Raw genomic sequence first — 13,052 nt, forward strand, 5'->3', positions numbered from 1 at the left:
ATAGAAGTATTCAAGCATATTATTCAACAAGTGGAGCCCTTTCCAAAATTTCAGATCTGAAGATCTTAGCAAATTAAAATTATTAAAAACCCAGCTTGTCAGCAGGAATATATTGAAAGTATCATCACGTTCAGATTAACCATACAACACAAATTTAAAGCATATGAAGCCAATATAATCTGAAAAGTCTTTGAGGGACAACTCTTAGTACCATAGTAACAAACTATGTGATCAATTAGCGATGTCTGTAATGGGTATGCGAGGGTTGAGTCACAACATAGATGTTATGTGTTTCTCCTATCCACAATTTAAATAGATGACTAAATATCTAACGTGAAAACTCAAGTCTCTTTGGAGCTGAGGTTTCCATTTTATAGTTAGCATATCTATACTATTATTATATGTATATAATTTATAATTTCAGAATTCTTTTTTTTAAACAGGTCTAAGATTGTATTGATAATAACTATTGCAGATATCTTTCTATAGGGCTCCTGGAATGAGCATTTTGCCATGAACTGTATATACTAATTTCTACTGAACTAAAACTGAACTTTCAAATACTTTCCCTTTAGTGGTATTTTACTAATGATGCCCATCATGATTTGATCATAGTTTAAGTATATATTTGATGACACTATATCAATGGTAACATAATTCAAGTGCTATAAAATTTGTGTAAAAGAAAACATGTTAGGCATAGATTTACTTTCTTTGAAATATTCCTGGTTGACTACCTTCCCCTCCCTGTAACCCTCCTGACGATAGTTTTCCTGCCTCTCGGGAGCAAGGCCCAATGAACAAAGGTGCCATGAGATTATTCCCATCTGAATGGCAAATGATGGTTACAGTGAACAGGCTTTTGAGAAGGGAATTCCAAGTACTGAACTGAGAGCCCAAGAGAACTTCTTTGATTCACAAGGATTGGGTGAACTCTGCTACCTAACATAGCTTAGGTGTTAAGTGCCGCTGTAGCTGGCAGTAGGTCCAGAAAAGCACCCTATGGGGTGCTTAGGTGACAGTGCACGTCTCTTTCATTGGAGCTCATGAAAACAGGATGATTTTTCTGCTTTGCATTTCACATTTGGTACATTTAATGTTTTTGCCTTCTGCCCAAGCTATTTCATTATCATCGTTATCAAGACTTTTGATAATCCTTCCCGTTATCATGGGAAGTATTTATTATGCATCTATTTCTATTCTGCTAGGCTTACCACAATGTGGGCTGGAGCTCATGGCTTTCCATAGTATCTGGCCTCCTACCACACAGCAACAAAGCCATTTAACAACTATTAGAAATTAATACAATTCAGTCACTGGCAGATTGGGAGAGATAACAATTGGCGATAAAAAATGGGCCCTGTAATGCACAGGTGAGATAAAGGATGTGGTTAAAAAAAATAAGTGAATACCATGCCAAATCCTACCCAGCCTATAAAGCCTACTCAAATGCATCCTTCTCTGAGAAGCTCACCCATAGAACTTGCTTTACAAAAACACCTTTTTTGGTACTTCTTGAATTCTGTGACTTTTATGCACATCTTATTTCCTGCTCTCTGAACTAACTGAGGAACATGTCACATGATATCGTAAACATGTTTCATGATACCTAGCACAACGCATGAAATATTCAATAAAGTTTGATGAATGAGAAAGCAAATCAAGAAACTCTGTCAAAAAAATGTGTTAGATGCCTAAGCACTATGCAAAGCACTGGGGGTATAATGATGAACAAGACAGCCAAGGCCCCTGCCTTCAGCAAGCTCACAATCTAATAGCGAAGGAAGCCCAAGAACTTAACAGGAATTGCTTTAACACGGTATGTACATTGATGTGATTGAATGACATAGAAAAGAGGAAAAGTCATACTTTCTAGCCTACCAAGTATCTTATGATTCAATATTAAATTTCCCTGTCTCCATTTAGAGCAAAAGTGGCAAATTCAAATGTTTTCATGAGCCAGGTAGGTAATATCAAGTAAGACAATAGTGGGCAGTGGGGACTTCAGTGACCTGGAGAGTTTATGCTCCACTTCTAGGATGGAGGAGCTACACTCAGCTTCAGCCAATTGTATCATGTAAGACTGAACGTTGATTCAGTGTTGCCAGATCTAATTTTCTTCTAGGAAGCAAGCAATTTGGATTTTTATGTGAAATCTTCTGATTTTTAAATGTTGGCAACCAATTTCCTATTTTGTGGCTTAGATCTGGCCTGCGAGCTACCATTGACTGCCTCTAATTCAGGGCTTCCATAGAGGGGTGCCCCTTATGAGGAGCCCACACACCACGCCTCCCCTGTATGGGTCCCAGAACCCAGGCTATCAACTCTCTACCTCTCAGCCCTCTCTCTTCTCCCTGTCTTCCTTTCACACCCTATTCCAGTGTCAAGGACGCTCAAGCTAAATCAATTAGGGAAGGGCTGACATCTACAGTTTGTGGGAAAATAGTTTAACCTTTATGAAAAGTCAGAGGTACAGGGCCCCTGGGAGTTGGAGATGTGAGTGGGATAGAAGAGCCTAGTGGGGAACTCTCCCAAGCTTCTTGCATGATGGGCAATGCTCTCCTTTAAAAAGCATTAACAAAGGTCAGATTGACAAGTCAACACTGAAACTGTATCCAAATACGTCTCCCTAATTGTAGGGAGAAAGCAGAGAAGGGGCTAGCGGAAAAAGTCCAGAGGACAAGACTGACTCCAAAGCCTTTCTCCCTCCATCCACTGGCAGGCTTGGGCATATTCTATGAGGTGAAGGGAAATTGCAAAATTAGAACTGGCAACTTATACAGAGAGGCCCAGTGCAAGGCCATGGGCCTGAGGCAGGCTCGGAAAGTTGAGGAATTGTGGGGGAAAGAGGATTTGGCAGCCTGACTTCCTGTGGCTGTATCCAAGGCTAATTAGTTTGCAGTGTTCTGTGTGTGCCTGAATGGAAATGATCCCAGTCTTGAGAGGCAGGGGGGTAAGGAAATCAAAAACACATGCAGAAAGAAAGAAGGGGAAGGGATTGGTGGGAGAGGAAGGCAGGGGGTTGTGGGGAGGGGAGGGGGAAACCTGTCCTTTGGCTACATTTTCTTTCTTCAGGAGAGGGCTCTCATCATTCTGTTTCATGACCAGTAAATCACCACCACAGCCCTGTCCATCACATCTCACATCTGCTGCAGAACTCGTTAAACATCAAAAGACGAGCCTATCAGTTCTGCTTAGTTAGAAGTCTGACTTACTAGAGGTCTAACCAAGGAGGAGTTTGCATGTTTTTAATAATAGCTTAAGGAACTTCGTAGCACCCCATAAATTACTTAATGCAACAAACTCTTCCTGTAGTCCAGCTGGCATTTGAAAGTTGCTCAACCAACCCAGACCTGCCCCTATGGCAATGGCTTTTTGGTGGTCACATTCCAGGACACCACAGGGTGTTAGTTAATGCTTCAATTCATAATTCTGAGCCCATTATTAAAAATGAGTTACTCTACTGTGTACGTCCTCCCTGGCACGCATGACTCAGAATTCCTTTGCCTTTGTCTTTCTGTACTTCTGAGGTTGCCAGGCACCTCAGAGCAAAAAGAAATGGTCTAGTGGAGAAATGGATCAGTAACTAGGGCAATAAAATCAGAACCTCGTCCCAGACTTGAAGGTACATGCTCGACAGATACATTAATATAAATCAGTAAATATTTACTGAGTGCCTACTCTGTGCTAGGAACCAGACATACAAAAATAAATTCTGACATTCTGACTCCTTTTAAAGAGTCCACAATAATGTGGACACGTATGAACACTCTGAGGTTTAAAAAACAAACTAGCTAACACAAATGGAAGGATATAATTTACTCCACCAGTAACCCCTTAGAAGTTCCTTGGATGTTGGTGCATTTTGCTATCCCTGTTTGATGCTAACCTCCCAGGTGTCCAGACCCTGTGAGGGACACAGTCTAGGTAAAACCCACAACATCTGCTCAAGAGAAGCTTCAAAGAAGCAAAATGCTTGGAATTATATCTTCTCTAAGAAAATATAGGGTTAAAAACTCAACCCAGACCTCCTGACTTCATTTTTTCTACACATTTGACAAGGCCACAGAAGAAATTTTTAAGCACCTATCTAAGTAATATTTCCCCTACACAACAGTCTATATGGCATGAGGCTAATACTAAGACAAAAATCAAAATCAAGGGAATACATATAATACTACTAATTTATTATTTATGGCATTCTTGCATTGTGCCAGGAATTGAGCCATGCTGATAAAGATTATTAGAACATAATCCCCCGTTTCATAGACCTTCCCTTCATGTCAAGAGGCAAAGTCCACCACAGTAAGAGAAATGACCCAAGTGTGCAGAGGATTCTATGGTAGCAGGAGAAGGTACTCAACTCAGACATGAGTACTCTTACTAAGGTACTTAGGACAGAAGACTTTCTTAGCAAAGATGGTGTGTTAAACTGAGTCTCAAATAGGTAATTAGCCAGAAGTAGGAGATGGGACATTCTAGGAATTATAGCATCAGTGGTGTAGCTGTTTGCAATGCTCCGTCTCCCAAACCCTCAAATGATCTCATTATCGTTAACTTCACTAGAAAATTAATGAACAATTGCCTTGTGCAGAAGCTGTAGAAACTGTACTAGGTATTACAGATTCAACAATGATTTCTATCCTTCAGTGACACACAGCTTAGGAGTGATTAGACAGTATGGATGGATGAATAGCTAATAGAGACAGACAGATGATGGCAATACCCAACCTGTACTACACTTTTGTGTGGCAGTACCAGTTCCTTTTTTTTTTTTTTTTGAGACGGAGTCTCGCTCTGTTACCCAGGCTGGACTGCAGTGGCCGGATCTCAGCTCACTGCAACCTCCGCCTCCCGGGTTTACACCATTCTCCTGCCTCAGCCTCCCGAGTAGCTGGGACTACAGGCGCTCGCCACCTCGCCCGGCTAGATTTTTGTATTTTTTAGTAGAGACGGGGTTTCACCGTGTTAGCCAGGATGGTCTCGATCTCCTGACCTCGTGATCCGCCCGTCTCGGCCTCCCAAAGTGCTGGGATTACAGGCTTGAGCCACCGCGCCCGGCCGGCAGTACCAGTTCTAAGGAGCTTCACAGTGGGCTTCATTTACCTTCTCTGTCCTGAGAGGGAGGGAGGGAAGGCATTGCTTAATCCATTTTGAAAAAGAATAGATTCCTAGGCTAATGAATAGTGCAGATGACCAGCGCACATGCCTGATTACTTGAAAGGAGGTCAAGGGAGGAAAAACATCAAGGGAGGAAAAACATGGGTAAGGAGGTAGATGTTCTGAAGGGAAGCAGATGAACTGGCCAAGCTGAGATGGGAAGAGAAAGCCATTGCTCTGAGCACCTGGACCATGTGCAGTTTCTCAGTTTTGGCAGCAAACTCACATCTGGCTGAAGCAGCACCTCCATGAAGACCTAGAGGCTAGGCTGAGGGCGCTGTGGACATACCATTAACAGCAAGGCTGAAAAACACATAAAGTAGGAGTGACCTGGGAGAGTCTTCCCTGAGTTGTCCCTTTACAATATGTTTGACCACTTGAGCACCAGCTCCATGGGGTTCAGCACGGCCTGGGGCTGGGATTATCACATGATGACTTTTCTTCCACCCCTTCTCTCCATCTCTAAATGCTGCATCCCCCTGGGCTTAAGTCTGGATTCTGTTTAAGTGCCTCTTCCTTAATTTCACAACTAGGTTTAGAGGCTCAACTGAACTATCATTTGCCACAAGGTATTGGAACTCACAGTGTCTCTGTCTCTCCTACTAGTCTGTGGGCCTTTTGAGGTAAGGATCATTCATGTTCCTATAGTGTCAGCACTTACTACAAAGACTAGCAAATAGTAAGTATGCATTGAAATTTGTTGAATAACTAAATAAATGAGTGGGTTTGTGTACATAAGAATATCACCAGATCTGCCAGACCATGACATTTGTGGTTTCCATATAAGAATCCAGTTCCTAGGGCCTACAGGATCCTTTTTTTTTTTTTTTTTTTTTTTTTAAATCTAGAAGCGCTTCTATTCAGAAAGTCTTATTCCTAAACACTATTTGTGATGGTCTTAATTTTCTTTTTTTTCTTTTCTTTTTCTTTTTTTTTTTTTTTTTTTTAACGAAAGAGGGTCTCACTCTGTCACCCAGGCAGCTGGAGTGCAGTGATCACAGCTCACTGCAGCCTTGAACTCCAGGGCTCAAGCAATCCTACTGCCTCAGCTTCCCAAGTAGCTACAACTATACGCACATGCCACCATACTCGGCTAAGTTTTTTTTTTTTTTTTTAATTTTTTCTAGAAATGGGGTTTCTCCTTGTTGCCCAGGCTGGTCTTGAATGCCTGGCCTCAAGCCATCCTCCTGCCTCTGCTTCCCAAATGGTAGGATTACAGGTATGAGCCACCGCATCTAGCCTGTGATAGTCTTTTTGTTGTGTCAACTTGGATAGACTACAGTCTCCAGTTACAGAATCAAATACAAATCTAGGTGTTATTGTGAATGGATTTTGTAAATGTAATTTAAGACTATAATTAGTAGACTTTAAGAAAGGGAGCATAGCCTAGATAATCCAGGTGAGCCCAATTTAATCAGCTGAAAGGACTTAATAGGCAGAGCTGAGGCTTTCCTGAAGAGGAATTCCACCTACGGATGGCAGCTTCCACCTGTGCCTGACAGTTCCAGCCTGCCCTCCTGAGTGCCTGCCCTACAGACTTCAGACTTGCCTAGCCATCCCCCACAATCACATAAGCCAATTCTTTGTAATAAATCTCTTAACATTTATGTCCTATTTGTTCTACTTCTCTAATTGGATCCTGACTGATATACTATAAATTCAAAGTGTCTTAGAGAGCTTGAGCTTGCAGTTTCCCAGTGTACTTTCAGTAAATAACAGAAGGTCAAACTTTCAGAGTTTTAATTCAGATATACTCTTATTCCTGCTGATGTATTCTATCAAGTATCTTTTCCTAACATGAACCAGTTAAATGTCTTATTTTTCTTTTTTTCTTTTTCCCAAGCAATAGTGTCACTTGCTGAAGACGTTTTAAGTTCATTAATTTAACCCTTCTCCCCAACCATTTCTGCAAGTGTGGTGAATAGACCTCCTTAGCAGTTATGGTTAGTGTCAGACTGGGCTGCCTTGCCACATTGAAGTAGTATAGATTTGAGAATACAGATTTGTCTTTCAGATTACAGAACTAGTCCCCGACTTACTCCAGAAGTTAAGTAGTAGAGCTTTTACCATGCTTAGTTCCAAATTCCAGAACAACTCCCAGCCTTCTCCAAAATTAAAAACAGTCTAATTTAATTGACAGTGGTTGATTTTGGCTGGCTGGGTGATGATGAAAGAAAGGAGAGCACTTGCGTAGTTTATGGTGAAGATAAAGCACGTATTAGGCATTGTAATTATCTAACTGCACACTATAAACTTTCCCATTTCATTCATTTCTGTATCTCTTGCTCTTTATTGTCAGTTGCAGAGGCACAACACTTTTCTCAGGATTCGTGATCAACTCTGCCCTTTGGAATTGTCCCTACTGTCTAAAAATTAATTCCGCATGCATGTACAAACTTACATTTTATGTTCTCACCACCTTCTAATTTTAAAAATGGTTCTACCTTCATTTTGTCATAATTATGCTCCTTTTCTAAGTAACACTTTTAATATTATTGCTGCTTTTGCACTTTCAGATATGTGGAGTCAAAAATGTTTCTAGAACACTTCAAAATCATGCACAAATGCAGCAAATTAGCAAGTATTAAAGAGTAAGTGGTTGGCAGAGACCTAAATGGCAGGGCATTGGACAATAGCGCCATCTATTGGTTGTGGATAGAGTTGGCTTCTCTCTATTCGGTCTTTATTCTTAAGTGTAACCGGTAATTTCCTATGACAGTTCCTAGGAGAAGGAGCTTCTGTCATGATTTCACGCATCCTTGACGTACTTTCTTTCTGTGAATGTTAAAAGCCTTTAATAATAAGGGTCACTTTGGTCCCAAGTGGTCAGAGCTGGGCCTTCGGAAGGCCAGGTGAGCCCACACAGGGAGATCTGCATGAGCCCCTCATTGCCCCTATACCAGTGCCACAGCTGTTTTCCAGTGAGAGCCATGACCTAGATCACAGGTTCTATACTCTGGCTGCACCTCAGAACCTCTGGGGTGTGGCATAGGCTTTGTGATTTTTTTCAAAGTTTGCCAGTTGATTCCAATGTATAGCTAGGCCTGAAAAACACCTAAAGGAGTAAGAGAACGACATGGAAGAATTAACATTCTACACATTTGTTAAGATCTCCATTTTCCTCATGCCAGCATCCACTCTTTTCAGCCAAAGCACTGTTTACCAAATATATCCCAAGGAGATATTAGAAACAAACAGGTTTCATGATTTTTCCAAGATCAGCCGATACTTCTGTGGCAGGTCCAGGTCTGGAACTTGGCACACAGAGACCTAAGCTACAAGAGCTGTGAGCTGAAAGCCGCTAAGTATCCCTGTCTATAATTATGGCCTCATCTGTAAATAGATGGCTTTAGACCTGAGTTTCCTTTTCCTGGAAAGATAAAGCCACCAGAGGTGAACTTCATTCTTCTTTTAGAGAAAGGAGGAAACAGGGACGACTTTTGCAGTCTAATGAGACAAGGCAGCTTTCCACCGTCTCAAGAGAGACCATGGCTCTTGGCTACAGTTGCCTGCAAGCCCAAGGATGGGACAGAGGAGGCTGAATGCAAAATCGTCCTCTTCTTAGAAGCTTCCAAGGAATTTCATTAGGGCTCTTTATCATGAATAGTTGTTTAAGATTTAGGGATACCTCAATATGTGTTCTAACATGGAAAACAGACCTTTCTTTACTCAGTGGAAGAAAATATTGAATTGATAAATGTATTTACAAGACATTTCTGTGCCAATAGGTCACTCTCTACATTTCCTGATATGCCGCCATCTGACACATTCTTTCAGAATTTTGTGACCATTAGGATCTAAGATTGGATGGAACTAGGATTGGATCCAGTTCAGCAGTTCCTTAGACCAGGAAAATAGCCCCAGCTATCAAGTAGCTCTAAGCAAATGACTTTAATCTTCCTAAACCTGAGTCTGTATCAGCAATAAATGGAATTATTGTGATAATCAAATAACAGAGAGCCCAATAAAGAGGTTTGTAAACTATAACATGCCATATAAAGCTCAAGCAATGTGATGAGGACTGTTTTTCACTCTCCAAAGGGAATCTTTCCTCCAAGCAAGTCCCCTCTTTGTCAATCACAGTGAGTGATTGGCCCCACCCTCTCCAAGACTGTTCCTGTGTCTGCATCTTACCCTCTCTTCCTGTCCAAATCCTGCCATTATTCCACACCCAAATCAATTTATACCAAGTGCAAGAAAACACTTTCTGACCAATCTAGTTCAGTGATTTCTCCCTCTCTAAATTTCTGTAGCATTTTACAATTGATGCCAAAGAATGTATAAATTCAGATGATTTGCCTTGCCTCCTATTCTTTCATGTATGTCCTTTCTGTCTCCATAACTTTTTTTTTTTCAAAAATACACCTTTTATAGAAGAATTAAAACACACATACAGAAAATATGCATGTAGCACAAAATAACCCACTGCAAGCTCACCCAAATCACTCACCAAACCATCAGAGATTAATAAACAGAACCCTGTCAACATCTGAGAAGCCCTTCTTGGGCACCTTTCCAACCACCGTCTCCACTCTCCTTCCAAAAGATGCCCACTCTTCTGACTTCTAATACCATACATTAGTTTCACCTGTTTTTGAGTTTTCTATAAAGTGTGTATTATTTGATGTCTAGCTTCTTTTGCTCAACTTTATACTTGTGATAATCATCCATGTTGTACGTGGCAGTAGTGTCTTCACTTTCATTAATTTGCCGTTTCATGGATATATCACAGTTTATCTCTCCATTCTATTGTTTGAGGACATTTGAATTGTTTTTAATTTGGCTATTTTAAATAATGCTGTCATGGACATTCTTAGGTTTGGCTTTTAGTAAACACTTGTATGCATTTCTTCTGGGCATGTATCTAGGAATAGAACTAGTGGGTCATAGGGTGGGCATATGTTCAACTTCGGTATATACTAACAGTTTCTCAATGTGATTGTACCAATTTACACTCCCAATAGCAATGTATGTATGTTCCAATACTCTACAGCATCACAAATATTTGGTATTTTCAGTCTTTTAAATGTTAGCCAAGTTGTTGATATACCATATATTTCACTGTAATTTTAATTTGCTTTTTCCTGATAACTAACGAGGTTGAGCACTTGAAAAAAATGCTTATTGGCAATGTGAATATTCTTTTTTGTGAAGAAAATAGCATCCAATTTTTACTAGGTTTTCTGACTTTTTAAATTGTAAAAAATATATACAAGATGTCATTTTATATATAATATTTGTATACATACATTTTCTTCCATTCTATAACTTTCTTTTTCCTTCTCATAATGGTGCCTCTTTATAAACAGAAAATGCCAATATTTTAATTTTTTTTAGGAATGTTATGTCTTACTTAAGAAATCCTTGCCTGCTCCAGGCATACAAAATATCATTCTACATTAATTTTTAGAAACCTTACTATTTTACATTTCATATTTTGATCTAAAATCACCTGGAAATTATTTTTTTCTTTTTCTTTTTTTTTTTAAGAGACAGAATCTCACCCTGTCGCCCAGGCTGGAGTGCATGCAGTGCAGTGATGCAACCTTGGCTCGCTGCAACCTCCGCCTCCTGGGTTCAAGCAGTTCTGCCTCAGTCTCCCAAGTAGCTGGGACTATAGGTGCACACCACCATGCCTGGCTAATTTTTTTTTTTCTTTTTTTGTATTTTTTAGTAGAGATGGGGTTTCACCATTTTGCCCAGGCTGGTCTTGAATTCCTGAGCTCAAGTGATCCGCCCGCCTCGGCCTCCCAAAGTGCTAGGATTACAGGGGTGAGCCACCGCGCCTGGCCCTGGAATTGATTCCTTAAATAATGTATGAGACAGGAGTCAAGATTGTTTTTTCTCATATGGATATCCAATTGACCATTGATTAAAATAGTGTCTTTTTCCCACTGCTCTGCATGGACCAATGGTGTCCATATATGTGTGGGTCTGATTCTAGACTTTCTATTGTGTTTCATTGGTCTATTTGTCTATTTTTATGCCTCTCTTCACATTGTATTAATTACTTGATAATAATTATTGTATGTAGTAGGATAAGCGTTCAAACTCTAATCTTCTTAAAGATTCTCTTACCTATTCCTGTCATTCTACATTGCTATATAAAATTCCACATACATTTATCTACTTTTAAAAAGAACATCTGTTGGAATTTTAATTGAGATTGCATTGAATGTATAGATCAATTTGGGGAGACTTAATATTTTTGCACTATTGAGTCTTCCGATCTATGGATCTCCGTTTTAGCTCTTCTTTAATTTCTCTAATATTGTTTTATAGTTTTCTGTGTGAGATAACACACATTTTTCATTATATTTATGTCTAGATATTTGATGCTTTTATATTTTCTTTAAATTTCATTTCCTACTTGTTAGTTGCTACTATACCTATACTTGATTTTTATTAATGTCCTTGAATCCCGTGAGTTTGCTAAACTGACTTATTAACTTTGGAAGTTTATCTATAAATTTCTTTGGATTTTCCAGGTACACAATTGTGCTCTGTGTAAATAATATATTTTACTTCTTTCTTCCCAATCCTTATATGCTTTATTTATTTCTTTTTCCTTATTATACCATTACAATTTTAACCTCTAGTATCATGTTAATTAAAAGTATTGAAACCAGAGATTCTTGTCTTATTTTTAATTTTGGGAAGAAAATTATATTTCACCTTTTAGTATAATATTTGTAGTAGATTTTTGGTAGATGCCTTTTATCTTTTCAGCTCCAGAATTTCTATTTGGCACTTTTTAATAACTTCTATTTCTTTGCTGAGATTCCACATCTCTTCGTTAATTATAATCATGTTTTTAAAAAAATCTTTGAAAATATTTATGTAGCTGCTTTAAAGTCTTTGTTAACTCCAGAATCTGGGTCATGTCAGAGTATGTTTCTATTGACTGCTATTTCTCTTCATTGTATTTTCTTCTCACTTTGTGTGTGTAATACTCTTTTATAGTACGCCAGACATTTTGGATGGACCCCTGTAGTGACTGGATACTGTTACCACCCTCTGAAAAAGGTTGATTATTTTTTCTCTCAGGCAGTTAACTTGGGTGGACTCAAACCCCAAACTCTCTCCCCTATGAGAGGAAGTAGCTGAAATCTCTAGTAAGTTCTTTCAGACTTTCACCTGTTGCTTTTCACTGGGCTCCTCAGAGTTCCTCATACATACATAGTTTAGGGATCATCCAGATGTTTGGGCAGAGTTTATGTGCACATTCTGGGGCTTCTCTCTCAGACTCCCGCCTTCCTGACACCTCACTCTCTGTTCCGTTAACCCTAACTCCATTTAATGGTTCCCTGAACTGCTAAGAATAATGTTCTCTTCTTGAATTATTGTTATTGTCGCCCTATATTGTACAGACTGCAGAGTGCCTTCAGACAAAAGGCATATCAAGGTAGATCTTAAAAAATGCTATATTGAAGGGATGAATTCCTCTCCAATTCCTGTCTGCTTTCAGTCACTATCCAGTGCCTTCAAGCAGTTTTTTATTTCCCTCAAGAATAATTGTTTTCTACAGAAAGTTTTGTCTAATACGAGCTACTACAAAATTACTGGAAGTGGAATGTAGTGAAAGGCTTTGAATTATGGATTACACTTCTTTATTAGGTATAAGACTATTCAGATGTCCTATATTTTTCCCCAGCTTTAGTAAATTGTGTTGTTTGAGAAATTTGACTCATCTAAAAGTTCAAATTTATTGGCATAAAGCTGTTTATAATATCTCACATTATATACTTTTGTAGATTAAGTATTTTGAATTTATATAAAACTGAGTAAGAAACTAGAGAAAATTACAGGGCATGGTCCAAATTTAAATCCAACAATTCTTTTAAAAATATTCTTTATGACATATACACACACACACACACACACACACACAC

At 39.2% G+C, this 13,052-nt stretch overlaps 1 long non-coding RNA gene across 1 annotated transcript in view; it reads right to left on the reverse strand.

Moving 5' to 3' along the window:
- Positions 1–7,428: 7,428 nt before the first annotated feature.
- Positions 7,429–13,052, reverse strand: part of LOC107000433 (uncharacterized) — a 119,665-nt gene continuing 114,041 nt past the window's right edge. Inside the window, exon 7 of the long non-coding RNA XR_013412512.1 lies at positions 7,429–8,215. This is a non-coding gene — a long non-coding RNA (uncharacterized LOC107000433). The remainder of the gene's footprint in view (positions 8,216–13,052) is intronic.

Source organism: Macaca mulatta, chromosome 1 (genome assembly GCF_049350105.2).
Source record: "Macaca mulatta isolate MMU2019108-1 chromosome 1, T2T-MMU8v2.0, whole genome shotgun sequence".
In the NCBI taxonomy this organism is placed as follows: domain Eukaryota; kingdom Metazoa; phylum Chordata; class Mammalia; order Primates; family Cercopithecidae; genus Macaca; species Macaca mulatta.